This window comes from Dendrobates tinctorius, unplaced genomic scaffold (assembly GCF_039654945.1).
Source record: "Dendrobates tinctorius isolate UK_male_01 unplaced genomic scaffold, ASM3965494v1 ptg000245l, whole genome shotgun sequence".
In the NCBI taxonomy this organism is placed as follows: domain Eukaryota; kingdom Metazoa; phylum Chordata; class Amphibia; order Anura; family Dendrobatidae; genus Dendrobates; species Dendrobates tinctorius.
Genome location: NW_027361912.1, coordinates 11,629,888 through 11,657,790, shown reverse-complemented (window position 1 = coordinate 11,657,790; position 27,903 = coordinate 11,629,888). Strand labels below are relative to the sequence as shown.

Here is a 27,903-nt window from a genome sequence, read left to right as displayed (position 1 = left end):
GAGGCTGTACAAGGGCAGGAAAGGGTTTTTCTTATTCCGATACCGGAAGTCCCATAGACTTGAATGGGACTTCCGGTATCGGAATCGGCGATACCGATACTTTTTTTAAAGATCGGCCGATACCATCCGATACGATACTTTGAAGTATCGGACGGTATCGCTCAACTCTAGTGGTAAGTAATGCGGGCATCTTATAGATGCCTCTCCATTACTAACCTGTGCTCTTGATGTCAGTGGCCATAAAACAGATGACCTCAACCCCACAACTATTACCCGACTTGCCACTGTAACAGGGCAAGTGGGAAGAGCCAGGCAAAATGCAAGAGCTGGTGAATCAATTAGATGCGCCTTTTCTGTAGGCTGCTATTTTTAGGCAGGGGGGCATGGCCTTTTACCAGTCTCATAATAGTATCACACAAGTTGTTTGACATAGCTTGTCTGGTTGTCAAAAATAGGGGGGAAACCCATACTGTTCTTTATTTTTTATTTAAATAATTTAAAAGCAAATGGCTTGGGACTCCTCTATTCATGATACAAATGGTAGAAACAGCAAGTCACTCAAATATATAGCCTCTTGTAGGTGCACAAGTAGGGTATCCAGCCCGTTCCAAAAACGATGATGAACTTGGCACTCAATATTTGTTGAAAATAAATTTCATTTTTATTTTGCATCCACGTGAAGTTTAAATTCTAAATGTTTTCGGTCCAGCATAGGACCTTCATCAGAGAATCTCTTAAAGATTACTGTATGGAATACACATAAGCAAAATCACAATTAGAAATATTGTAAACAGACTAGTGAACAAAACAATAATTACTCTCCACTGATGCCCAAGGATCAAGGAAAGGAGAGGGATAAGACAAAAATCATCATGTCAATCAAAGTCTCCAATTGAAAAAACAGACATAAGTGATCGTTCCACGAAGGAGTGGCCCATAGAAGTGTCTCATAGAGGTGTCCATTTCAAACATTCAGAGATCATGTCAGGAAAAAATAAGAACTATCGGTTCTATATTACATTCCAGATTGTGGTGTGGTAAGAGACCATTCAAGGCAGTGAGAAGGTATAGGTGCTCCAGGTAATTTGAGTATAATAGCTTTGGCTATATGCAGATTGATTACTCTGGTCCTCCTGGGAGGAGAGAGAAAGAGAGTGAGAATTACGCCATTATAACACATAATTCGTCAGAATCAAATCCATCCTGCTTATAGTGCCGTTCATATTCAGGTAAGTACTCATGATTAGCCACAAATGTGTGCCAGTAATCACTGGGGAAAAGGAGGAAATAGAAAAAAAACATTTTAGAGAGAGTGCCTCTGTTTTTTACCTGGATTCTGTATATGCTTGTGATAAGCTAGATAGCGTTATTAGTGAGGCGACTGACTGTTGCTTTTGTTTTCATTATACCCTGGAAAGACATTGTAAATGAAAGTGAGCAACGTATGTGTAGGGTTCGAGCAGGCTCACAGGATGCAGTGACGAGACACGAGACTGAATGTGGGGTGAAATAAACTTTTATAAGTTTAAAGCCACAAGGGCTAAACTGCTTCGATCAAACAAAAGGGGAAACACCTATTTGTCCTCGCAGGGACTCGTAAAACAAACATTCAAACAAAAAGGGTCCTTATTCTCTAAAATGCACTTAGCCTTCCGGGCGTCGCTCGAGTTCACGTCCACTCAGGGATTGCAGATTTGGCTGCCTTGTAATCCACGATTTCCCGGAAGGACTTGGGTTCGTCCGGCCCTGAAGAAACTGGAACGGTGGGGCACAGCAGGCCCTGAAGAAAACTGGACGGTGGGGCGCAACGGGCCCTGAAGAAACCAGAACGATGGGGCGCAACAGGCCCTGAAGAAACTGGAACGATGGGGCGCAACCGGCCCTACAGAAACTGAACGGTGGGGCGCAATGGGCCCTGAAGAAGCTGGAATGGTGGGGCACAGCAGGCCCTGAAGAAAACTGGACGGTGGGGCGCAACGGGCCCTGAAGAAACCAGAACGATGGGGCGCAACAGGCCCTGAAGAAACTGGAACGATGGGGCGCAACCGGCCCTAAAGAAACTGAACGGTGGGGTGCAACGGGCCCTGAAGAAGCTGGAATGATGGAGCGCAATAGGCCCTGAAGAAATGGGGATGGTGGGGCACAACAGGCCCTGAAGAAACTGTTCGGGGGGATAAATCTCCCAGGCGTCCGTTTAGAGGCGCCCGTCCCCCAGCCAGGTCATGACGCAGTTCAAAAACATAAAATCTTAACAAACTCTGCTCAGTGTCCCCTCAGTAAGCGGGACAGGGGCTCTGCGGCCGCCTATAGCGAGGTGGCGTCCCCTGAGGTCGGTAATGACGGGGTCGCAGCTGTGGGAGAAAACAGGGGGGCAGTGTCCTGGTCACTATACCGGATTGCTGTCTTGTCGCAGCGGTCGCCTGAGATCCCGGTCCTGTCACAGCACGGAGTGAATCAGCGGGCGTCAATTTATCTGTATGTATCCGAGGAGGGACTCCCGGGGAGAGTCTCTTATGCGTCGCTCTTCGGACAGTCTCAAATCTTCCTTTGACAGTCTCCTGCCTGTCTCTCTTCCCCACACCGTCAGTTGCCACAGTCCTCTCCCTGCCACACGGCTCTCTCTCCCCTGTCAGGCACTCTTCCAACTGCCACCTCAGCGCGTCCCCTGCTCCTTTTACCTTCGCCCCGTCCCCTGTTGCCCTGACAACTTCAGTCGCATGTCTCCCTTTGTAATCCCCCTGATGTGGTTTCTTCAACAACCCTGATGGCGGTCCCCCTGGTTCCAGCCCAATCACTGTATGGGGGTCCTCCTCCCCACATTCCCCCACCCTGTAAGCTCGCCAGTCCTCGGGAGAGGGTGTTAGTCTATTGAGATTGGTCTGTAAAGGTGTCAATATTTGTTGCCATACGAACTGGTCTTGTTCATACCGTTCGGGGGGTTTGCCGGCTGTTGACCGCTCGGAGCGTCTAAGTTCGACTGGGGTGGAATCTTCTGGGGTGGTGGACGTCGGTGAGCTGCAAGATGCCGGTGGGTTAATTGTGTCAACTGGCTCATTATTGGGTGGAGGGCCCTTGGGAACTGGAGGGAAATCCTCGTCGTCTGAGTCCCAGCATATGGACTCCGGTTCGGATGTCTTCGGGACGGGTTCCAGTTGCTTCGGGTCGGAAGAAATACACAGGCGTAACATATTACGATGCACAATGCGAGTGGGCAGTGTTTCATCCTGCTCGGGCCGTATTTCGTACACAGGTCCTTCTGAATGGATACGGCGTAGTACCTGATAAGGACTCTCTTCCCAACGTGACTCCAGTTTATTCTGGGGGCGTTGATCTAGTACAAGCACACGGTCCCCGCTTTGGAGATAGGGAGGGGAGGTTGTATTCTTCCCGGGGTGTTCCCAGTCTTGAAGTTTGGTATGTACAATTCGGTGAAGAGTTTGCAACCTGTGGCGATGATTTCGGACCCAAGACGACACTCCGGTCCAGGGCCGAGGCTCTTCGGGGTCCAACTCTACCTCCGTGATCCCTTTACCCTCTCGTTCGAACAGCAGGAAATAAGGAGTATAGCCCGTTACTCGATATACCCGATTATTATAAACCCACACTAATTCAGAAACATATTCAGGCCAACGAGCTTTCTTGTCACTCTCCAGAGTGCGTAGCATTTGAATCAATGTCCGATTAAATCGCTCACAAGCCCCATTCCCTTGCGGGTGATATGGTGTGGTCCGGGATTTATCAATCCCATTAAGATGATGTAGTTCCTCCATAACTTTCCCCAAAAAACATGCTCCCTGGTCGGAATGTATGCGTTGAGGACAGCCGTACACTTGTATAAAGTTTCTGCAAATTGCGGAGGCGGCTGACTCCGCGGTCTGGTCTCGAGTAGGGGTGACCACAGCGAATTTAGTGAAATGATCCACCATGACGAGGCAGTGTTCATATCCCTGGAATGCAGGACCAATGTGCAGATAATCCACCGTCAGGAGCTCAAAGGGTTCTGAAGTCACAATCGTCTGTGTTGCGGCCCTCTGAGCAGGCGGTTTGGCCAATTCACATAAGCGGCAGGTATGGCAAACTTCGTCCACAACAGCCGACAAGCGTGGGTGATAAACTTTCTGTTGTAACCATTGCAAAGTCTTTTTGACTACAAAGTGGGCCCCTTTTTCGTGAGCCTCTCGAGCCAGTTCGTGTAGTTGTGCTCCGGGTGTAACCACCTGCCAAACAGTCGCTGAGGTTGTTTGCGAAGTGATTTTACGGTACAGTAGTCCCTTTCGGATAATCAGTCTCTCCCATTGTCGCAGCATCAGCGACAGGTCTTGGGTCAAAGCTTGTCGTTGAGTATCAGTGGGTAATTGACCAGCGGCGACCCATGTCCGGAGAAGTCCAACTTCTTCATCTTCTTGTTGCTGTTGTATCGACTTATCACGAGATTGTTCCAGGATGCCCCTGTGGGCCTCTGGGGAAGATACTTTTGCATCAACATTGGTGAGCACGGCAGCGGTAAGAGCGAACGGTATTTCCTCTCCTTCTAATTCTTCGTCTCGATTCTGTCCGGGAGTTGTATGTCGAATCCTAGAGAGAGCATCTGCATGAACATTCTCGGCACCTCTTTTGTAAATAATCTTGTAATTGTACTTCGCCATTCGGGCCACCCATCGCTGCTCCAAAGCCCCCAACTTGGCGTTTTCCAAATGAGCCAGTGGGTTATTGTCAGTTCGCACTACCACCTCGGAGCCCGCTAGGTACTCTGCGAATCTCTCCGTCATAGCCCACACCACTGCGAGGAGCTCGAGCTTGAAAGAGCTGTAATTATCAGGGTTACGCTCGGAGTCATGGAGTGAACGGCTTCCATAAGCAATCACCCTCTCCCGGCCATCCTGAACCTGTGACAACACAGCTCCTAGCCCGTGAAGACTCCCGTCAGTGTGCAGGATGAACGGCTGAGAAAAATCCGCATAAACCAACACTGGGGTATCCGAGAGTGCAGCCTTGAGATCTCGGAAGGCCTCTTCCTGAGGGTGTTGCCACTGGATTTTTTGCCCATTGGCCCCTGCGGGAGCCCCCTTCAAGCAGGTCATGCAGGGCTCGAGCTCGACATGCAAAATTCTTTACGAAACGACGGTAATATCCAGCTAACCCCAGAAAAGCCCGCACGTCTTTCACCGTCTCGGGGGTAGGCCATTCCTGGATAGCAGCAATCTTCTCCTGGGATGGCCTCACACCCTCTGCTGAAACGACATGACCCAGATACTCAATCTGAGAGCGAAATAGGTGGCACTTCTGAGGCTTCACCTTCAACCCGTACTTTTGCAGCCGGCTGAGTACCTGTCCCAACCGCTCCAGGTGGTCCTCGAAGGAGGCGGCATAGACAATGATGTCGTCCAGGTAGATCAACGTGGCCTCAAAATTGAGATCCCCTAGACATCGCTCCATCAATCGCTGAAATGTCCCGGGGGCGTTGGCCAGCCCGAATGGCTTTCGATTAAACTCAAACCGTCCCAGGGGCATTATGAACGCCGTCTTAGCTCTGTCCTCTTCTGACATGGGCACCTGCCAGTACCCACTGGCCAAGTCCAGGGTCGAAAAATATGTTGCTTTGCCCAATGCAGACAGAGATTCTTCTATGCGGGGCAGTGGGTATGAGTCTTTGATAGTGCAAGCATTCAATTTACGATAATCCACACAGAATCGTAGCGTACCATCTTTCTTCCGGACCAACACGATGGGGGCCGCCCAAGGGCTTTGACTTTCCCGTATCACCCCTTTTTGTAGCATCTGAGCCAGCAAAGTTTTCACCTCTTGATAGAGTTGTGGCGGAATCTGTCGATATCGTTCTCGGATAGGGGCCGCTCCTGCTGTGGGGATCTCATGAGTGATGGCGGTGGTACACCCAAAGTCGTCCTCATGACTAGCAAATACTTCATGGTACTGTCCCAGCAATGCTTTTACTTGTGAAAGTTGGGCCGCAGTTAGTCCAGAAAGCTCGGCCCGCATCTGCTCCAAAATATTCCGGCCCTTCTCTTGTGTCGAGACTTCGTGGGCCTGTAGGGTTCGTATTGTTACCTCCCAAGGATCCTCGGGGTGTACTCGTAATTGAACCGCAGGAGCGGGCAGCACTTCTTCTAAAGGCTTTACTAGTTTGGCCAGTACAGTCCGTGCTTTCAGAATGGTATCTCGGTCTTCAAGGTTAACGCAGCAGACCAGGACGGTTCCTTTTCGCACCGTAGCAAGGGAACGAGCCACCAGTATGCCAGGAGATAAGTGCTCTGAGGGACACGGCTCCACCTGCACCTCTACGCCTTCCAAAGGTATCGGGGCCCGAATTGGCAGGGCCACCACTGTCTGTCCAGGAGGCAGCACAAGCAGGGGTGCCGCTGTCGCGATGACCTTGCCCAGAGCCTCACCCTCCCGGCAGTCCCGATACACCCGCGCACCTCGCACCAGCTGCTGGAATACCTGTCCCTGAGCCGTGCGAGAACCCCACTGCTTCAGTGTCATTTGTGTGGGATCATTAAGCAACAAGTTACCAAACTCTTTTAAAATATTCATGCCTAGGGTGACGGGGTGTCATTGATCAGCTTCTCCTTGAGTCAGCACCACCCCTCTGCGGCCAAGGGGTTTACCGCACAACGTCACCTGCACCCACACTACCCCGGCAACCGGGACCGGCAGTTGGTTGGCGGCTACTAGTCTAATCATGGGCCCCCACTGAGGCCTTGCTGACTCCGGAAAGTTTCGCTGAAAGTACGCTGCGGGCATAGTGGTTACTTGTGACCCCGTGTCCACCAGACACCGGACGGCCCGGCCCTCTACTTCTGCCCAAACTACAGGACACTTTGCTACCAAATCTTCGGGACTTCCACCACCCCTAGTTGTGGTTTTCGGCTCCGAGCAGCGTCCCCCCAGTCCGGAGCCCTTTAGTTTAATGGCCGCCGGGGTGGGTATTTCCCACGCCGCGGACACTCTCGGGCGAAGTGGCCTGGTTCTCCACACTCATAACACCGGGCTGGTAGAGATTGACCACCCTGCGAAGAGCGTGACCCCCAGGGACCGGGATTAACACTGGGTCGCCCAGTCTCCGGTTCGGTTCTTCTCTTTACTTCAGCCAACTCGCTCTTAATATTTCTCAACTCTCGCTTCATCTCCTCCACCCATTGAGGTTCCTCAACTGTGTTCGAGGAGGCCTCCACACCTCGGACCTTCCCCACGGGGACCGCCATCCCCTGCTCTTGCTCCCGAACCCGTGCCTGACTTCCCACTTCTGAAAAGTCTATTTGGGGATTCATTCTGATCTGTTCCCGTAATGCCTGCTTTATCAGTGGATCTCGCAGTCCAGTCACCAGTAGGTCACGTAGGGTAATGTCAACAGGTCCTACCCCTACCCCGTCTTTTCTTTCAATAGCCGTATGCAACTCTTGGAGTACATTCATATACTGAGTAATCGTCTCCCCCTCTGCCTGCATCCGGCTAAACAGACGGGTCCTTAACTCTCCCACATTAGTGGGATCTCCGTGGGTCTGTTCCACTATCTGCAACACCTTTTCAAAAGTGTTGCGGTGCCCCGGAGGTTTCAACATCACTGACCTCCGCACCTCCCCGTCTAGGGCCATGAGTGCCACTTCAGCTTCCAGGTCAGGGGTCATCGGGTGCATCCGAAAAAGCCCCCGCATCCGCTCTGTCCAGCTCCATAGCATAGTATTGGAGCCAGAGAATCTAGGCAGGTTGTTCAGCATGGCCCCCAATGAAATGCTGGTATGGGGACCCTCATTATTTACAGAGCTTACAGCTCCCCCATGTTCGGGGCCACCACTGTCCGCGCTCGGAGACTGCATCCTGCCGACTACGCCAAGTGTAGGGTTCGAGCAGGCTCACAGGATGCAGTGACGAGACACGAGACTGAATGTGGGGTGAAATAAACTTTTATAAGTTTAAAGCCGCAAGGGCTAAACTGCTTCGATCAAACAAAAGGGGAAACACCTATTTGTCCTCGCAGGGACTCGTAAAACAAACATTCAAACAAAAAGGGTCCTTATTCTCTAAAATGCACTTAGCCTTCCGGGCGTCGCTCGAGTTCACGTCCACTCAGGGATTGCAGATTTGGCTGCCTTGTAATCCACGATTTCCCGGAAGGACTTGGGTTCGTCCGGCCCTGAAGAAACTGGAACGGTGGGGCACAGCAGGCCCTGAAGAAAACTGGACGGTGGGGCGCAACGGGCCCTGAAGAAACCAGAACGATGGGGCGCAACAGGCCCTGAAGAAACTGGAACGATGGGGCGCAACCGGCCCTACAGAAACTGAACGGTGGGGCGCAACGGGCCCTGAAGAAGCTGGAATGGTGGGGCACAGCAGGCCCTGAAGAAAACTGGACGGTGGGGCGCAACGGGCCCTGAAGAAACCAGAACGATGGGGCGCAACAGGCCCTGAAGAAACTGGAACGATGGGGCGCAACCGGCCCTAAAGAAACTGAATGGTGGGGTGCAACGGGCCCTGAAGAAGCTGGAATGGTGGAGCGCAATAGGCCCTGAAGAAATGGGGATGGTGGGGCACAACAGGCCCTGAAGAAACTGTTCGGGGGGATAAATCTCCCAGGCATCCGTTTAGAGGCGCCCGTCCCCCAGCCAGGTCATGACGCAGTTCAAAAACGTAAAATCTTAACAAACTCTGCTCAGTGTCCCCTCAGTAAGCGGGACAGGGGCTCTGCGGCCGCCTATAGCGAGGTGGCGTCCCCTGAGGTCGGTAATGACGGGGTCGCAGCTGTGGGAGAAAACAGGGGGGCAGTGTCCTGGTCACTATACCGGATTGCTGTCTTGTCGCAGCGGTCGCCTGAGATCCCGGTCCTGTCACAGCACGGAGTGAATCAGCGGGCGTCAATTTATCTGTATGTATCCGAGGAGGGACTCCCGGGGAGAGTCTCTTATGCGTCGCTCTTCGGACAGTCTCAAATCTTCCTTTGACAGTCTCCTGCCTGTCTCTCTTCCCCACACCGTCAGTTGCCACAGTCCTCTCCCTGCCACACGGCTCTCTCTCCCCTGTCAGGCACTCTTCCAACTGCCACCTCAGCGCGTCCCCTGCTCCTTTTACCCTCGCCCCGTCCCCTGTTGCCCTGACAACTTCAGTCGCATGTCTCCCTTTGTAATCCCCCTGATGTGGTTTCTTCAACAACCCTGATGGCGGTCCCCCTGGTTCCAGCCCAATCACTGTATGGGGGTCCTCCTCCCCACATATGCACAAGTTTTAAAGGAAAGGTGCTGTGCTCAATTAATTTAGGTACCTGTGTAGCTGGCTCTGCAGGCCTGCGGTATATATCAGTAGAATTTTGCAGTGCGGGTAGAGATGAGCGACTTTGCCTTTTTTCGGGTCGAGTCGGGTTTCATGAAACCCGACTTTCTCAAAAGTCGGGTCGAACGAAATCGGCCGATTATCGTGAAAAGACGAAGGCCGACTGAAACACGAAACCCAATGCAAGTCAATGGGGAAGCAAAGTCGGCAATGAGAGTACAGGAAACACACCTACAGGTTCCATTTGAATGGCAAAAACATCAATTTTTATTACTGAAGCTTGTCAACCTTAATTTACTTCATAATAATAGTTACGCACTGAAAACTGGGGGTTATTTGGCTAAAGTTGTGGAGGGGTAGGGCTGGCTCCAGGTTTTCGTGGGCCCAGGGCCAAAGAGCGCCCCTTTAACACATACCACAACTCATGATGCTCCGATACGGCAGAGAAATAGCGGTATAGTACAATGAAAAATACTTCACTTTTTACATCTCATGACTGATATCCATTTTAAATTCTCCAGCAGATCCAAAAATGGACAGTATCTTACTCCATACAGTATTATGGCCACCGCATAGTGCACTATACAGAGTAATGAGGCCCATATATTTCTCCATGCAGAATCATTGGTCCCATATAATGTTTCAAACAGTATATGATGAGCTCCACATAATGCAACAGTATATGTTGGTCCCCATGGATGAAGCTCCACTGGCTTATGGGCCCAAATAATGCTCCATATATAATGGGCCCCATTTCTAATGCTCCAGTGTATAATGGGCCCTGTAAATGCTGCTCTGATGTCTGTCTGATGTCTGCTGTCCACCTTTGCAATGCTCCAGTGTGTGGTGGGCCCCATATATCATTCTCCAGAGTATAGTGCTCCCCAAAAATTGCTGTCCCAACATTGAAAACAATTAAATAAGTCTCCTCGCTAGGGAATACCTGTGCTAGTCTTGACTCTTCATCGACCCCATCTTCCATCTCACTGCACTTGGCTGTTTAGGCAGAGGGCGTACAGACGTGATGTCATTGTGCTCTCTGATCAGAATATCACTGTCAGGACACGCGGAAGACGTCATGGCGGTGGAGCAGGGAGAGGTAAGTATTTCAACTTTGCAAGTGCTGTGATCCGGAGCAAGCAGGGGGGCCCACTCGTTGGCGATGGCACTGGCACAGGGCCCCTCATAGTACGGAGGTGTGTGGCGATGTGTCTGACGGTGGGCGGTGTGTCTGACGGTGGTTAGGCCCTCCCACCGGCAGAGACACTTTTGCGTACTATGAGGGGCCCTGTGCCAGTGCCGTCGCCCATGAGTATGCCCCTCACCTGCTCAAGGAATCTGCACTTTCATCTGCACCTTCCTCTTTGTCTCTTGTAAGGTGGTATAGCATGCGGGAAGGGGAACCTGAGTTTCCTCTGGGTCAGATTCTGGCTGTGTAGAGTGTGAGGGGAATGTAGTGGTCTGGGTCAATGTACCAGCAGAATCATCTAGCAGTGGCTGGGCATCAGTGCACTTGTGGAGTCCCCAGGAGTAAGGTCGCCACAGTGGCATTACCTTCCTCCTAGGGAGTGTGATGTCATGCTTGGGAGCACCGAAGGATCTCTCTAGCAGTTCAACCAACACACAACACATTTCCCACTCCAGGCCAGCAGGGAGACCTCTGAACCTGACTGCTGAGGAGCTGCTTTCTGTGGTCGGGAGGAGGTAAGTTAGGGCACTCTGTGCAGGGAAGGGGAAGAGTGAGGACGTGAGAAGGGGAGCTGGAGGATGAGCAGAGTTAAGGCTCACTCCTAGCTGGAGCGCATGGTCCGGATTCTGGTCTCAGAGTTTGTAGGGACACTGACGTTCCTGCAGCAGGAACCGGAGGAATTAGCAGCTGTAAATGCTCTGTACCCAACTAAGGCTCGGAGGCCCCAGCATCGAGGTGTGGGAGCCAGAAGGAAAAGGCTACGGCTGCCTGCCATATGAGAAAGTTCCAAAAGAGAGTCAACAGGGGAAACTTCATTGAACTCAGCACTGCGAGTACCTCAGATAAGCGCTAGAACGGAGGCCACACTACCTATCTGCAGAGAGAGAATTCGAAATTGGCTTCCAGGCTGACCAACTCCTTCTCCATCTGTACTCTGGGTCCAGGATGGCACTTACCAAGTACAGGTAAAGGAACTGCACGACTGTGTCTGTCATCTTTCTCCTGCACCCGGCGCCCGGCTCTGCTACATCCTGCACTGCACACCATCTACCAACTCTTTTTCTGCCCTGCGTCTACGGCCCTACCTGTGCAGGGCTTCTACATCTTATCTGCACTACAACATCTGTCCCAGAGAAGCGACACTGCAGCGCTGGTCAATCTAATCAGAAACCACAGGTGGCGTCACGTATCATTCACCTATAAGCATAATTCACCCCTTTGCATGGACGCCGATTGCCACAGAACGGGTCTCCACAACCGTGACACATCCCTGTGAGACACCGGCCGGTACCAATTAACCCCACTGCCCTGGCTGGCCACCCACACTCCATGTCTGATTCATCTTGGACTTGGGAATTCACGATTTGACTTGATAATCCAGGCATGGTATGATAGAAAGAGCTACATGGACTAATGTGAAGTGTGGCCTGCTGCATCATTCATTTTTGGTGGGGGTCAAGGACACAAGGAAAGGGGTTCTTCCTGACTAGGAGCCAGCACTTGACGACTCAGTGCTTGCATTTTTTGAAACTTCAGAAGAGGAGGGCATATTTGCTGGAGTCTGTTTCGGCAATGTAAGCCAAAACTAGTTCCTCATGCTCCGCCTTTAAAAGCGGTTAACCTACTCCCAGAAAAGGTAGCCTTCCAGGCGTTCCGGAGCCAGACCATGACGCAGGCTCAACACCTCCTGCCTTAGCTGCTATTATGCTTTTGCCACTAACAGCAAATGCACCACCACCATCAGCACCAGATGCCCCCCCCACGCCCATGTCCGCGGCCTGTTCCACCAAACTTCAAAATTTTGCAGAAAATAGACCCAAAATAACATCAGATATATGGCACTGTATCAGAAGCGTACAGCTCTATTCAGTCAAAGGATAATTGTCAATCTCCCTATATATTCCATCAGTCACAAAGAGACGCTCACAGGCTCAGTATGGATTAGACAAGAATATAAAAATTAGACAAAGTATACAGTATCATCAGATAGCAGGTATATATAGTATAGTTTAAACATTCTAAATCTCCGTAGATATTTGAGGAGGCACACACAGACACTCTCAGGCTCAGTATTGGATTACAACACAATCTAAAAAGCCGTAAAATGGCAATGGATCTCAAGATTACAGCTGTACACAGTGTAGGTGTCATTGTTGTCAATTTCAGTATTTATTTCCACAGTCAGAAAATAACTCTCACTTGGTCAGTTTGGGTTAGACCAGAATATAACAAGCAATAAATGAGTAATGTATCCCAAGCGTAGAGCTGTATACAGTGTTGGGGTAATTTTTAAATGTACATCTAAATTGCAGGAGTAACCCATAGACACTCACACGCTCAGGATGGACCACACCACAATATAACAAGAAGATCCGCAAGAAATAATCACACATGTGGGACAATGTTCCAGGTGTCAATGATACACTTAGAGTTTTTTGTTGGAGGAGAACTTCCTGGCCGAAAGGGTACAGTATCACCAGATACCAGGTATATAAGGCATAGTTTAAACATTAAAAATGTACTTCTATATATCAGGAGTAGTGTTGAGCCACCCCGCTAGTGTTTTGGTTCGTCGCACAGGAGGCAAGTTCGTCGAATGTTCATCGAACGTTCGAAGAACACCGCCGAACCCCATTGAAAACAATGGCAGGCAAACACAAACACATACAAACACATAGAAAACAATTACAAAACACCTTTAAAGGAGTCCCAAAGCAGACAAAATGCTCAGAAGACAAAAATAACATATGGAAAAGGGCAACTACATTTAGAAAAGAGGTGGAGGAGTAAAAGGAGGAGGTGGAGGAGACACAGATATAGGCTTGTCATGCCCTTATGAAGTCCAGAAAGGCTGGAATAAAAATGTAAAATACAAACCAAAAAAAAAAAAAAATTCTGAAATCGAACACGATCATATACCGTTGGACTTCCCACCAATAAATTGTGCCAACTGCCGATGGGGCGGCGTTATTCCCACGAACCTCCAAACTGCATCCATGAAGGCAAAGTGTTTGGTTTCCGGGGGATGTATGATTGCAAAGCTGAACCTTAAAGGAATGTCCAAAAGGGCACCACCAGGAGTGGAGCCTATGGCTTAATTGGACTCCACCCGGGAAACCACAACCATACAAGCTACAGAAAAGATGGACAGATTGCAAGTAGTGTTGAGCATTCCGATACCGCAAGTATCGGGTATCGGCCGATACTTGCTGTATCGGAATTCCGATACCGACTTCCGATATTTTTTCAATATCGGAATTCGGCATCGGAATCGGAAGTTCAAAGTTGATTGACGGCCTGACGTCATCATGATGCGCGGTGTGTGCGCATCATGATGCGCCGTCATTTCGGGCCTTCCGGGGGTCTCTGCCGGCCTGCCGGGGGGCTGTGTTGACTGCCCGGGGTCGGTACCGGCCTGCCGGGGGGCTGTGCCGGCCTGCCGGTGGTCTGTGCACCCTGTGGGGCTCTGTACCGGCCTGCCGGGGGGCTGTGCCGGCCTGCCGGTGGTCTGTGCACCCTGTGGGGGTCTGTACCGGCCTGCCGGGGGGCTGTGCCGGCCTGCCGGTGGTCTGTGCACCCTGTGGGGGTCTGTGCCGGCCTGCCGGGGGGCTGTGCTGATGTCCGGGGGTCTGTGCAAGCATCGTCCGATGGGACTACAAGTCCCATCTGGCGATGCCTGCTACCATGACAGTGATTGACACATTAGCCAATGATGGGACAGTAGTAGTCCCATCATCCGGCTAATGTGTTAAATGTTAAAAAAAAAAAAAAAAAAAAAAATACTACATACATACTACATACATACTACATGCTACATACATACTACATATATACTACATGCATGCTACATACATACTACATGCTACATACATACTACATGCATGCTACATACATACTACATGCTACATACATACTACATATATACTACATACATACTACATACATGCTACATACATGCTACATACATACTGCATGCTACATACATACTACATACATACTACATACATACTACATGCATGCTACATACATACTACATACATACATACTACATGCATGCTACATACATACTACATGCATGCTACATGCATGCTACATACATACTACATGCTACATACATACCACATACATACTACATACATGCTACATGCTACATACATACTACATACATACTACATACATACTACATACATACTACATACATACTACATGCATGCTACATACATACTACATGCATGCTACATACATACTACATGCATGCTACATACATACTACATGCATGCTACATGCATGCTACATACATACTACATGCTACATACATACCACATACATACTACATACATGCTACATACATACTACATATATACTACATGCATGCTACATACATACTACATACATACTACATGCATGCTACATACATACTACATGCATGCTACATACATACTACATGCATGCTACATACATACTACATACATACTACATGCTACATACATACCACATACATACTACATACATGCTACATGCTACATACATACTACATACATACTACATACATACTACATGCATGCTACATACATACTACATACATACTACATGCATGCTACATACAGACTACATGCATGCTACATACATACTACATGCTACATACATACCACATACATACTACATACATACTACATGCTACATACATACTACATATATACTACATGCATGCTACATACATACTACATGCTACATACATACCACATACATACTACATACATACTACATGCTACATACATACCACATATATACTACATACATACTACATACATACTACATACATACTACATGCATGCTACATACATACTACATGCTACATACATACCACATACATACTACATACATACTACATGCTACATACATACTACATATATACTACATGCATGCTACATACATACTACATGCTACATACATACCACATACATACTACATACATGCTACATGCTACATACATACTACATATATACTACATGCATGCTACATACATACTGCATGCTACATGCATACTACATACATACTACATGCTACATACATACCACATATATACTACATACATACAATACATTCATACAATACATACATAGACATACAGTACATATAACAGAGTAACATACTTACCAATACTTGTCACATTGTTCCCCGAAGCCATTGTCTTTTCCGGAATAAATATTAACATAACAAACCACAAAAATACTCACCCACGATCCGAAGCAGTCCACGAGTGTGTCCCACGACGATCTTGGGTAGAGAACTGCAGCATCAGATGATGCTGCCATTCTCTACGGGCTGCAGGAATCCAATGACGGAAGGTAGGTATCCTTCCGCAATGTATTCCTCCGCCACTTAAAAAAAAAAAAAGTCCCTAGTCTCACTTTATGCCATTGCTGTGTGGGAAATTCCCACGCAGCAATGGCATAAAGTGAGACTAGGGACTTTTTTTTTTTTTTCAGTGGCGGAGGAATACAGTGCGGAAGGATACCTACCTTCCGTCATTGGATTCCTGCAGCCCGTAGAGAACGGCAGCAACAGCTGATGCTGCAGTTCTCTACCCAAGATCGTCGTGGGATACACTCGTGGACTGCTTCGGATCGTGGGTGAGTATTTTTGTGGTTTGTTATGTTAATATTTATTCCGGAAAAGACAATGGCTTCGGGGAACAATGTGACAAGTATTGGTAAGTATGTTACTCTATGTTATATGTACTGTATGTCTATGTATGTATTGTATGAATGTATTGTATGTATGTAGTATATATGTGGTATGTATGTAGCATGTAGTATGTATGTAGTATGCATGTAGCATGCATGTAGTATATATGTAGTATGTATGTAGCATGTAGCATGTATGTAGTATGTATGTGGTATGTATGTAGCATGTAGTATGTATGTAGCATGCATGTAGTATATATGTAGTATGTATGTAGCATGTAGTATGTATGTAGTATGTATGTGGTATGTATGTAGCATGTAGTATGTATGTAGCATGCATGTAGTATGTATGTAGTATGTATGTAGTATGTATGTGGTATGTATGTAGCATTTAGTATGTATGTAGCATGTATGTAGCATGCATGTAGCATGCATGTAGTATGTATGTAGTATGTATGTAGTATGTATGTAGCATGCATGTAGTATGTATGTAGTATGTATGTAGTATGTATGTAGTATGTATGTGGTATGTATGTGGTATGTAGTATGTATGTAGCATGTATGTAGCATGTATGTAGCATGCATGTAGCATGCATGTAGTATGTATGTAGCATGTAGTATGTATGTAGCATGTAGTATGTATGTAGCATGTAGTATGTATGTAGCATGCATGTAGTATGTATGTAGTTTTTTTTTTTTTTTTTTTTTTTTAACATTTAACACATTAGCCGGATGATGGGACTACTACTGTCCCATCATTGGCTAATGTGTCAATCACTGTCATGGTAGCAGGCATCGCCCGATGGGACTTGTAGTCCCATCGGACGATGCCTGCACAGACCCCCGAAGCCTGCACAGACCACCGGCAGGCCGGCACAGCCCCCCGGCAGGCCGGCACAGCCCCCCGGAGCCTGCACAGACCACCAGCAGGCCGGCACAGCCCCCCGGCAGGCCGGCACAGCCCACCGGAGCCTGCACAGACCACCGGCAGGCCGGCACAGCCCCCCGGCAGGCCGGCACAGACCACCGGAGCCTGCACAGACCCCCTGGCAGGCCGGCACAGCCCCCCGAAAGGCCCGTACAGACCCCAGAGAGGCTGTACAAGGCAAAAACAGGGTTTTTCTTATTCCGATACCGGAAGTCCCATAGACTTGAATGGGACTTCCGGTATCGGAATCGGCGATACCGATACTTTTTTTAAAGATCGGCCGATCCATTCCGATCCGATACTTTGAAGTATCGGACGGTATCGCTCAACTCTAATTGCAAGCTTTGTCGATTCTGTGTGCGGCATGTCCGTTTGTAGTTGTGCTAGCGATATCTCCTCTTTATTCCGTTAACGACCGAGACTCCGGCATGCCCCCGTGGTACGCGTCAAGCTAACGAGAGGGATACGCGAGGCTCTGGCACATGTGATCGAGCAATAACAGGTCTATCATGCCCTTACGTGTTCGGGGCTGTATGCGCGCTACAATGAAAGGACCAGCTTTTGTCGCTTACAGGTGCTAATAACCAGCTGAACACTGTTCGTGATGGAGATCTGGGATTCCAATTATTCCCCGCGAATGATGATTTCCCAGTAAGTGCAGGTCAACCGCAATTATGGAATTAGGCCTAACCGGCATTCCTGACAAAATGAAAAAATTACGTGTCCAAATCACAGGTGCTGTAGCTTGCTTAACAGCTCGGCAGCCGTTCTCAGGCCAGTATGGATTTGACAACATTGTAGAAAGTTGATAAAGGGTACAGTTTCACCAGATAACACGAATGTATGTAGCATAGTTTACACATTAAAAACCTATGTCTATAGATCAGGAGGCAGGCTCAGACGGTCTCAGGCCCAGTATGGATTAGACGTGATTGGACAAAGGTGAGAAAGAGTAACGTATCACCGGATTACAGGTATGTATAGCATAGTTTACACATTAAAAACCTATGTCTATAGATCAGGAGGCAGGCTCAGATCGTATCAGGCCCAGTATGGATTAGACGTGATTGGACAAAGGTGAGAAAGGGTACATTTTCACTGGATTGCAGGTATATATAGCATAGTTTAAACATTTAAAATCTCCGTGTTCTCAGTATGGATTAGACAACAATCTAAAAAGTAGAAAAAAGGAAATGTTTTTGAAGCGTACACCAGTATACACTTTTGGTAGTATTTTTAAATCTTCATATACAGTGGGGCAAAAAAGTATTTAGTCAGTCAGCAATAGTGCAAGTTCCACCACTTAAAAAGATGAGAGGCGTCTGTAATTTACATCATAGGTAGACCTCAACTATGGGAGACAAACTGAGAAAAGAAAATCCAAAAAATCACATTGTCTGTTTTTTTTTCATTTTATTTGCATATTATGGTGGAAAATAAGTATTTGGTCAGAAACAAGCAATCAAGATTTCTGGCTCTCACAGACCTGTAACTTCTTCTTTAAGAGTCTCCTCTTTCCTCCACTCATTACCTGTAGTAATGGCACCTGTTTAAACTTGTTGTCAGTATAAAAAGACACCTGTGCACACCCTCAAACAGTCTGACTCCAAACTCCACTATGGTAAAGACCAAAGAGCTGTCAAAGGACACCAGAAACAAAATTGTAGCCCTGCACCAGGCTGGGAAGACTGAATCTGCAATAGCCAACCAGCTTGGAGTGAAGAAATCAACTGTGGGAGCAATAATTAGAAAATGGAAGACATACAAGACCACTGATAATCTCCCTCGATCTGGTGCTCCACGCAAAATCCCACCCCGTGGGGTCAGAATGATCACAAGAACGGTGAGCAAAAATCCCAGAACCACGCGGGGGGACCTAGTGAATGAACTGCAGAGAGCTGGGACCAATGTAACAAGGCCTACCATAAGTAACACACTACGCCACCATGGACTCAGATCCTGCAGTGCCAGACGTGTCCCACTGCTTAAGCCTGTACATGTCCGGGCCCATCTGAAGTTTGCTAGAGAGCATTTGGATGATCCAGAGGAGTTTTGGGAGAATGTCCTATGGTCTGATGAAACCAAACTGGAACTGTTTGGTAGAAACACAACTTGTCGTGTTTGGAGGAAAAAGAATACTGAGTTGCATCCATCAAACACCATACCTACTGTAAAGCATGGTGGTGGAAACATCATGCTTTGGGGCTGTTTCTCTGCAAAGAGGCCAGGACAACTGATCCGGGTACATGAAAGAATGAATGGGGCCATGTATCGTGAGATTTTGAGTGCAAACCTCCTTCCATCAGCAAGGGCATTGAAGATGAAACGTGGCTGGGTCTTTCAACATGACAATGATCCAAAGCACACCGCCAGGGCAACGAAGGAGTGGCTTCGTAAGAAGCATTTCAAGGTCCTGGAGTGGCCTAGCCAGTCTCCAGATCTCAACCCTATAGAAAACCTTTGGAGGGAGTTGAAAGTCCGTGTTGCCAAGCGAAAAGCCAAAAACATCACTGCTCTAGAGGAGATCTGCATGGAGGAATGGGCCAACATACCAACAACAGTGTGTGGCAACCTTGTGAAGACTTACAGAAAACGTTTGACCTCTGTCATTGCCAACAAAGGATATATCACAAAGTATTGAGATGAAATTTTGTTTCTGACCAAATACTTATTTTCCACCATAATATGCAAATAAAATGAAAAAAAAACAGACAATGTGATTTTCTGGATTTTTTTTTCTCAGTTTGTCTCCCATAGTTGAGGTCTACCTATGATGTAAATTACAGACGCCTCTCATCTTTTTAAGTGGTGGAACTTGCACTATTGCTGACTGACTAAATACTTTTTTGCCCCACTGTATATTTCTGTCTCAGTAAGACAGTCCAGACTCTCCGCAATAGGAAATGAGATGCATACAATTACTGACATAAAGTCTAGTGATTGCAGAAATCTAGGAATTAATAATCACGGGAAAAACTTCCGTCACAATTCTCAGAGGCGATGCTGACCCTCAATTAATCTGTGTGTGGAGACAGCGAAAACATAACTTTGTGAAGAAACTGTTGCTGTATCGCAGTACCATTGATCCCATCAGCGTTACTCATCTCCATCAAATTTTTATCACAGGGAGAGATGTAAACATGCTGCTCACTGCCTATCATGATCTGTCACGTAACTTTGGAGTGCAAAAGACAGAAGCCACAGGCCGTAGGTGATTCTATGGGATTGACATGAGAGGGCACATTTTTAAATGTGCGCCGGAATGTCACACGTCTGTGAGTAGGAAAACTGTGAAAGCTGATGATAAACCACCACTGCATGTCATTGTGAGTCGACGTCCATAAGAAATGGAAGCCATTGATCATCTGAAGCTAGAGCCCGGCAAGCAGGACAGGGCATAGCTACGTCTTAACCATCTTCTATCAGTTCAACAAATTTATAGTGGCAGTCCCAGTGAAGGATTTGACAGCCCAAACTACACAGCAGAGGAGCTGGGAGAGGTAAACATTGCAAATGCTGTGGCCCTGCTCAAGCAAGGGGGGCACACTCGTGGGTGTCGGTACTGGCACTGGGCCCCTCATAGTACGGCGGTGTGTCTGACGGCGGGTGTGCACCCCCACCGTCAGAGACACTTGATTGCACTATGAGGGACCCTGTGCCAGTGCCCGCACCCAAGAGTCGGCCAACCCACCTGTCCAGGGCAATGGCACTCGCACGGTTGTGTGCGCTAGGTGGTGACCCCGGCCATGAGGGGGGAGGCAGCCCAGTTAGGGAGGTTTACAAAATGGCGTATGTTGATCTGGGACATTCAGCTGCTGCTAAAGGCGAAATTGGTCAAGTCCGAGGACGAGAAGGACTAAAGCGAGCCATTTTTCTGGCAACCTATGTGTCATCAGGGTAAGGTGGGACAAAATCCTTGGAAACCCATGCATGGTTCATTTTAATGAAGGTTAGATCATCCACATTTTGGGTCGACAGACGGGTCCTTTTTTCTGTCAGGATTGATCCAGCTGCACGGAAGACTCTTTCTGATAGCACACATGCAGCTGGGCAAGCGAGCTCCTGTAAGGCATATTGTGCCAATTCAGGCCAGGTGTCCAGTTTAGCGACCCAATAGTCAAATGGGAATGACCTGTGAGGGAGAACATCGATATGGGATGAGAAGTAGTTTGTAACCATAGTTGACAAGTGCTGTCTCCTGTCACTTTCAATCGATGCAGTATGACCAGTTGTGTGAGCGGGACTTGAAAAATTAGTCCACAACATGGTCATGAAACCCCTGTCTCCAACGCCACTTCTGATGTGTGTACCACGAACACCTCTTCCAATCTGCCCCCGGCCCCTACAGCTCGTGTGAGAACCATCACCGCTGCTGTGTGCTGCGAATGCCTCAACCAACCGAGTTCAAAATGAAATCACTGCACACATGGGATATGCTCAAAGTGAACTTCTTATTAAGTTTGACGGTGATGAAGCGACAGCTGATGTTTCGGCCTAACAAAGGCCTTTATCACATAGTCGCCCTTTTATAGTAGAGTTTCGGTAGTCACCGGGTAGTAATGATCACTGCTAGGTTGCCTCAACCAACTGGTTTACCAGAGTTGCTTGTTTGTTAGCCAATATTAGGTCAAGGTTCTCCTGTGGCATTATGTTTTGGAATTTGCCTTTATAGCGTGGATCCAGGATGCTGGCCAACTAGTAGTCGTCATCGTTCATCATTTTGACAATGCGGGGGTCCCTTTTTAGGATCTGCAAGGCATAATCTGACATGTGGGCCAATGTTCCCGGTGTCAATGATGCACTGCGAGTGCTGGGTGGAGGAGCACTTTCTGGCAAATACACATCCCTCCAGTCACGCACAAACCCTGTACCAGACCTTGCCATGCCAACATTTTCTCTTGCCCCACGAGAAGCATCCTCCTCCCCTAAATAATCATCCCCATCATCCTCCTCCTCCACCTCTTCCTCCACCTCGTCCAGGAGAGGTCCCGGAGCAGACAATGGCTGACTGTCATCAAGGCTTCCCTCCTCCTCTTCCTCCTCATCTACCTCGGCTGCAGTGCGTGCTACTTAATGTGCGTCAAAGTTTGCATGAGCAGATGCATGAGTGGGATGCTCATGCTTATGATGGCATCGTCTGCGCTTACCAGCCTTGTGCATTCCTCAAAACACTGAAGGACTTTACAGAGGTCTTTCAGCTTCGACCACTGCACACCTGTCAACTCCATGTCGGCCCTCAAAGTGCCTGCCCGTGTATCCTCCCACAAATGAATTACAGCCTGCCTCTGTTCGCACAGCCGCTCATCCATGTGCAGGTTGGAGTTCCACCTTGCTGCAACATCGATAATTAGGCGGTGCTTGGGAAGGTGGAGCAATCGCTGCAGCTTCTGCATACGACTTGAGTGTACCGGCGAATGGCGGATGTGTGAGCACAGTCTTCGAACCTTATGGAGCAGGCCTGTTAACTCCGGATAATTATTGAGGAAGCACTGCACCACCAGGTTCAAGGTGTGAGCCATGCAAGGTAAGCGTCTGAGTTTTGAATGGGCTATGGCTGCCACAAAATTCCGGCCGTTATCACTAACTACCTTGCCTGCCTCAAGATGTAGACTGCCCTGCCATGACTCAGTTTGTCGCTGAAAGTAGTCGGCCAGTACCTCCGCGGTGTGTCTGTCGCCCAAACACATCATCTGCAAAACAGCCTGCTGACGCTTTCCACTAGCTGATCGATAGGAGGACACCTCGTGTGCAACACTGGCAGCTGCGGATGGAGTGCTCGTGCGACTGCGCTCTATGGACGAGCTTTCGCTTCTGGAGGAGGAGGAGGAGGGTCGAACGCCTACAGCCAACTGTTTCCTTTACCGTGGGCTAGGCAGCACTGTCCCACCACCGCTGTCCCCTGTGGATCCTGCATCCACCACATTAACCCAGTGCGCAGTGATGGACACGTAACGGCCCTGGCCATGCATACTGGACCATGCATCAGTTGTGAGGTGCACCTTTCCACTCACTGATTGCTTGAGTGCATGGACAATGTGGTCTTTCACATGAAGGTGGAGGGCTGGGATGGCTTTGCGAGAAAAGAAGTGGCGACTGGGTAGGTCATAGCATGATACTGCATAGGCCATGAGTTCGCGGAAAGCTGTGCTTTCAACCATCCGGTAGGGCATCACCTCTAACGAGATTAGTTTGAAAATGTGGGCGTTCAAACCCAGTGTACGCGGATGAGATGATGAGTACTTTCTTGTCCTACACATAGTCTCTGGTAAAGTGAGCTGGACTTGAGAGCTGCATATGGTGGAACTAGCGGTGGACATGGCGGACTGAGAGAGAGTTGATGATGGTGATGGAGTTGGTGTTCTTTCTGATGGCCTAGATTCAGTCTTTCGTTGATATAACATTGTGATTCCCTGACTGCTTTGGCCTTGCGACGACACCTCAACATTTGCTGCTGGTGGTGTGCTAACCGGTGGGCTTACAGTGGGGGAAACAATGTAGCGTTGCTGACTACCTTCTTTGGGAGCAGTTGCACATGTGGTACGTGAGGTTTGGTAGTCCGTCCACGCTTGCAAGTGCATGGTGGTTAGATGTCTAAGCATGCAACTGGTATTCAAATTTCTCAGATTTTTCCCTCGGCTAAAGGTCTTTGAGCACTTCTTACAGATAACCTTTGCCTGATCGTTAGGATTTCGTTCAAAAAAGTGCCACACAGCACTCTTCCTACTATGGAAGACATTTTGAGGCCTTGCACGCTGTGCTATTTTGACTGTCTGGCCAAGCTGTCCTGCAACTGTTTTGGTTTTTGTAACCCGCTTTTGGACTGCTCTGGGCCTGCCAGATAACAGCTGTTGCGATGTCGATGCCTGCTGCGGATGCTCCTCCTCTTCTGAGCTATTGGCAGCGGCACCCTCTTCCCCAATGGATGCCAATCTGGGTCAACAACTGGGTCATCCATCACCTCCTCTTCAATGTCATGTGCACCTTCCTCTGTGTCACCGTGTATGGTGGTATAGTATGCGGGAAAGGGCACCTGAGTTTCATCAGCGTCAGATTCTGGCTCAGTACACTGCGAGGACAATGTAGTGCTCTGAGTAAATGTACCAACAGATAAATCTAGCAGTGGCTGTGCATCAGTGCACTCCATGTCAGATTCATCTTGGACTGGGGAATTCACGATTTGACTTGATAACCCAGGCATGGTATGAGAAAAGAGCTCCATGGAGTAATCTGTAGTGTGGCCTGCCGCATCCTTCACTTTTGGTAGGGGTGAAGGATGCAAGGAAAGGTATTGTTCCTGACCAGGAGCATCCACTGACGACGCAGTGGTTTTATTTTTTGAAACTTCAGAAGAGGAGGCGATAGAACTGGAGGCTGTGTCAGCAATGTTAGCCAAAACTTGTTCCTGAAGCTCCGGCTTTAAAAGCTGTTTACCTACTCCCAGAAAAGGGAGCCTACAAGGCCTTGTGGAGCCAGACAATGACGCCGGTTCACCACCTCCTGCCTTAGGTGCTATTGTGCTTTTGCCACAACCAGCAAAAGCACCACCACAAACACCACCATCAGGACCAGCTGACAACCCCTGCCCACTTCCACAGCCTCTTCCACCATACTTCTTCATTTTTTTGAAAAAGGTACCCAAAATAACAACAGCTATATGGTACTGTAAAACAAGGTAAAGGGTCTATAGAGTATTGGTGAGAATTTGAATCTCACTGTAGATTGGAGGACACTGAACTATTGTCTCAGGCCCAGTAGAGATTACACCGCAATGTTACAGGCAGAAATTGGCTGGTGTATGAGAAGGCAGAAGCTGTATATAGTATTGGTGAGAATATGAATCTCACTGTAGATTGGAGGAGGCTGAACTATTGTCTCAGGCCCAGTAGAGATTACACCGCATTGTGACAGGCAGAAATTGGCTGGTGTACGAGAAGACAGAAGCTGTATATAGTATTGGTGAGAATTTGAATCTCACTGTAGATTGGAGGACGCTGAACTATTGTCTCAGGCCCAGTAGAGATTACACCGCAATGTGACAGGCAGAAATTGGCTGGTGTATGAGAAGGCAGAAGCTGTATATAGTATTGGTGAGAATTTGAATCTCACTGTAGATTGGAGGACGCTGAACTATTGTCTCAGGCCCAGGACAGATTACACCGCAATGTGACAGGCAGAAATTGGCTGGTGTATGAGAAGGCAGAAGATGTATATAGTATTGGAGAGAATTTGAAGCTCACTGCAGATTGGAGGATGCTGAACTATTGTCTCAGGCCCAGTAGAGATTACACCGCAATGTGACAGACAGAATTTGCCTAGTGTATGACTAACTACAAGGTGTACAGTATATAGAATTGGGCAGAATTGGAATCTCCCTAGAGTGTAGGTCTGTAAGAACAGACAAACTCCTCGGCTTTTTCTTACAGAGTCACACACAGATAGCTTCAATTTGGCCGCTGAACTATTGTCTCTGGCCCAGGACAGATTACACCGCAATGTGACAGGCAGAAATTGCCTAGTGTATGACTAACTACAAGGTGTATATTGAATTGGGCAGAATTGGTATCTCCCTAGAGTGTAGGTCTGTAAGAACGGACAAACTCCTCGGCTTTTTCTCACAGAGTCACACACAGATAGCTTCAATTTGGCCGCTGAACTATTGTCTCTGGCCCAGGACAGATTACACCGCAATGTGACAGGCAGAAATTGCCTAGTGTATGACTAACTACAAGGTGTATATCGAATTGGGCAGAATTGGTATCTCCCTAGAGTGTATGTCTGTAAGAACGGACAAACTCCTTGGCTTTTCCTTACAGAGTCACACACAGCTTCAATTTGGCCGTGATAACAGCCGGTACACGGTACTGTGTGAGGAGCGTACACCGCTGTACGGTGTGTGAAAAAATGAACGCTCAGTAACTGACCAGGACAAAAACAATAAAATTTGGATTGCCTTGAAAAAAGCAATTTGCTCAGCAGTGTGAAAACAGCAATGCAGCTATCGCGGAGCCTTAAAAGGCAGCCTAATAACCAACAGAGCTGATGCACCAAAATATAGCCTCCCCTTGCACTGCACAGTAACTGGTGTGTTGAACAGGCAAAATCGCTAGCAGCAGAAGTAGTTTTTGGTATCTTCTTCCCTGCCTAACGCTCTCCCTACAGAATCAGCAGCAGCAGAAGCTCTCCCTATTCTGAGATCAGCAGAAGTAAGATGGCGGTCGGCGTCCCCGCCCTTTTATACCCCCTGTGACACCACACAAACAAGCCAATCACTTGCATGCCCTTCACAAACATGGTGGTAACCGCTGCCTATATCATCACGTTGCCCACAGTGTCCGATCTTCCAGATTGGCTGAAAAAGGGCGCAAAAGCATCTTTTGAAACGCGACTTTGGCGCGATGGTCGCCGACCTCGTGGCCGACCTCACGCTAAGGTCGGGTTTCGTTTCATGAAACCCGACTTTGGCGAAAGTCGCCGACTTTTGAATTTTTTCGACCCGTTTCGCTCAACTCTAAGTGCAGGTAATAGGTGACATCCGTTGCTATGGTATTGCACTGTAAATGAGGATGCCACATAAGCCAGTTGTAGAATGAGGCAATGTGAGGGTTAAATGTCATATAGCCCACCTGGGGTGATAAATCTTCTGGTGTATGTAGCGCTGTAGGTATGGCGACCTCGTCGCTTCTGGTATTGCGCTGTGGAGAGGGGGACATGTCAAGAAAGCAGGTAGTATCATGAAGTGCTGCAGGGGTATAGCGCTGCAGGGGTTAATGTCCTCTGTCCTACCTCGGATGCTGTCTCTCTCGGAGTTTGGGTTGTGCCGCTCTCTGTGGGGAGGAGACCATGGCTGTGGGCTAAACTTCCGAGTTTTTATCCCGGCCTGAATGTCATCACGGTCACATGACCGCACCCTTGGCCCCTGTGCTGTGGAAACCTGGGCGTCTGAGAGATCTCCTGCTCAGGGAACAAGCTGAGCTGTAGGGCGCATGTGCTGTGAGAGAATCCTTTAGTGGCGCTTATGTGCTTCTCTGTATCAGGAGTGTTTTAACCCCCTAATAGGCATCGGTTCTTAAGTGGCCCTTTGGTGTTTGTCTGTTTAAGGAGCGCTTTAACCCCCCCAATGCCATCTAGGCATTGATTATTTAGTAGCACTCTTGCACCTGTCTGTGTAAGGGGCGTTTTAACCTCATAATGTAATACAGGCACTGATTCCCTTGTATATCATCCAGCATAGAGCGCTTAATAAGTGGTCTATCTTAATGCTTGTGTCTGGGCATATTGCTCACATTCATTAACAATGAAATAAAGGCTCACATAGAGATACCCACATCTCTCTTGAGGTATATAGGGGAGTCCTTTCCTTATCTCTCAAATGCTCACTACTACATAGAGAATCGAACGATTATTATGGTAAACCTGATAGTATGATCTATCAGTGAATAGTGAATACTGTACTGAGTGAGTAGGGGTTCCCCAGTAGGAAGGTGAAGAGCAGAATTAACGATTCTATTAGAGAGAAAGGAGAGATAAATTAGTGCTCATATTAATATAAACAATCAGATATAGGAAAATATAATTACATCATAGGTCACCAGAAAATCCCTTTGTTTTAAAGGAAACTTAAGACATCATAGTCTTTATTCAGTCTCTTCGGTTCCAGGGTTTGCAGTCTGAAAATCCAGTATGCTTCCCTCTTTGTGAGGGTTTTGGTCCTATTTTGACCTCTTCTGTTAGGTTCCACCTCTTCCTAAACTTGAAATTTAAGTTGAGAGATGTTATGTCCTTTCTCCATAAAATGATGGGGCAGTGGAAGTTGTGTT

The 27,903-nt window shown here is 48.1% G+C and overlaps 1 long non-coding RNA gene across 1 annotated transcript; it reads right to left on the bottom strand.

Annotated features, from left to right (window-relative positions):
• Positions 1 to 638: 638 nt before the first annotated feature.
• LOC141060759 (uncharacterized) lies at positions 639 to 26,999 on the bottom strand. The gene is made up of 3 exons (XR_012222761.1): positions 26,870 to 26,999; positions 26,710 to 26,778; positions 639 to 1,133 (listed from the first exon to the last, which is right to left on the bottom strand). It is a non-coding gene; the product is annotated as an uncharacterized lncRNA (long non-coding RNA).
• Between the last annotated feature and the right edge of the window lie 904 nt (positions 27,000 to 27,903).